Source organism: Myotis brandtii, unplaced genomic scaffold (genome assembly GCF_000412655.1).
Source record: "Myotis brandtii unplaced genomic scaffold, ASM41265v1 scaffold312, whole genome shotgun sequence".
Taxonomy (NCBI): Eukaryota; Metazoa; Chordata; class Mammalia; order Chiroptera; family Vespertilionidae; genus Myotis; species Myotis brandtii.
In genome coordinates this window covers 1,039,152-1,041,182 of record NW_005361955.1, presented here as the reverse complement: position 1 = coordinate 1,041,182, position 2,031 = coordinate 1,039,152, and the positions used below count along the sequence as shown (strand labels likewise).

At 49.1% G+C, this 2,031-nt stretch overlaps 1 pseudogene; it reads right to left on the bottom strand.

The window, feature by feature from the left end:
• Positions 1 to 268: 268 nt before the first annotated feature.
• LOC102250940 lies at positions 269 to 1,956 on the bottom strand (annotated as a pseudogene).
• Between the last annotated feature and the right edge of the window lie 75 nt (positions 1,957 to 2,031).

Genomic DNA, 2,031 nt, shown 5'->3' with positions numbered 1-2,031 from the left:
AGAGCACTCGTGTTTTTCCCAGACAGCCATCCCCGAGCCAGCCAGCGGGGCCCACTTCTCCTGAGTCGCATCAACACAAAGAAAACCTCGAAAATATCCGTTTTGCTTTTTAAGCAGAAAATAAAAAATAGGCTTTAAAAAAAAAGCATACCTTTTTCAATAAAGGAGAAAGTCCCTCACATTGTGACAAAGGCTTGTAACAAACTCTTGAGGAGGAGGGAAAATTTCAATGACACCAATCAAAGAATGCTGAAATAAAACTCTACTGTTTTGTTGGAAGTTTTTTTCTCTCACAATTATAAAGTCCTTTTTATTAGTCAAAATCACAGTCACCTTGATTAAAAGGATGGGACACACCATCCTCAGCAGAAAATGATAGTTTATAGAAACCCTCCCCCCCGCCCCATACAGTCCCAATTAAAAACTAGGAAAAAATCTTCCTTCCTTCCCTACAATGTCATGGTAGGCTGGCTCCTTCAGTGGCACTGTAGCTCCAGAGGGGCCAGCTCACCACAGCACCCTCCACTTCACCTTGGGGAGAGGAGGGATGCTGGTGGTCAAGGAGGTTAAAACATTAGTTCCAGTAATACCAGTTCCCAAACATGCATGTCCTTCCTATCCCCCAAGGCCTGGGACCATGGAGAATAGGGGACAGATATGAGCCCAGCTAAAAGGAGCAATTTGAGGAGGTTAGGAGAAATCCAACATACCTTCTCCATTTCCTTCTCAAAAAAAAAAAAGGAAAGAAAAGGCAGTTTTGGGTCTTTATCACACCAAAAATGGTTCCCCTCAGACAAGAGAAAAAGACCAAGAAGTCCAGTCTGGGGTGGGGAAACTCAGAGCTCATCTAACCTTGCACCACCATTAATTTCACCTTCATGGCAATGGCTAAGCTAGGCCCCTTTTCTTGGCCACCTGCACTGTCCAGAACTGCAGATGGAAAAATACAGAGCGAGGAGATCAGGGGATCACCCCAGGCACAGGGGTTCCCCCCCCCCCAAGGTTCCCTCAATCATCGGGTGGGATGTGCAGGGTAGAATACACCATCACCTGACTGTCCTTCTGCCATTGGCACAAGAGGCTGCGCTGGATACTTCGGAGGGACCCTCCAGCTGTAATAAAGGCCCAGAGCCCCATGGAAACCGTGACTGCATAGATGGGCAGCAGGCTGGCCTCGTACCATGGGTTCAGGAATGTCAGTAGATGACTCCCAACCCCCAGGCCCGAAGTCCAGTACCGTCTCCTCTCACAGGCATCAAAGAACACAACTCCCCAGAAGGTATGAAGCAGGATGATGGCTGCTGTCAGGAAAGCGATGCCAACAAGTAATAGGGTGAATCTCCATGGATCCCAACCACACCTGGCCCAAGTGCATCGGCCAAAATATTGATAACAGAGAAGACACCACTGATGATACCGAAAGAAAGAACAGACACATAGGCCACCTGGTGGATGGAGATGGGTGATCTTCCATCCTCACTCACAATGCTAACCCCTCATCTGCCTTCTTAAGCAGCTTGTAGTAGGCAAAGTGGAACATCTCCTGTAGAAGGACAGAGACCACAGCACCAAAAATCAGGAGGCCATACTGGAGCCGGGCATCTGACGGGTCGGTCACATGGACCAAGATGAACCAGACCACAGAGGCCAGGAGCAGAGAGACCAGCCAGAAAAATGCCCCTGCGACCAGGATGATGACACGAAGTGGGTCCTCAGGCACAGTGATCAAGAGCGCAAAGTCCAGGCCGAAAGCGACAAAGGTGCACCCGAGAAACACTGCGGCCCCTATTGCTGGTCAGCTGGGGGCGGGGTGGAGGCCTGGCCAAGAGAGGCAAATGGGAGGAGCACGCCCGCCAGAGTCCATGTGGGGTGGCGACCTGACCCGTAAGGGGCGAGGTGCAATGTCACCCTGGGGCCCCGGGGAAGAGGTGGTTTGAAGTTTCGAATAAGTTTCATGTTTTATATTTCACAATTTATGTGGTTTTATTAAAATAAATCTTTATTGTTCAGATTATTACAGTTGTTCCTCTT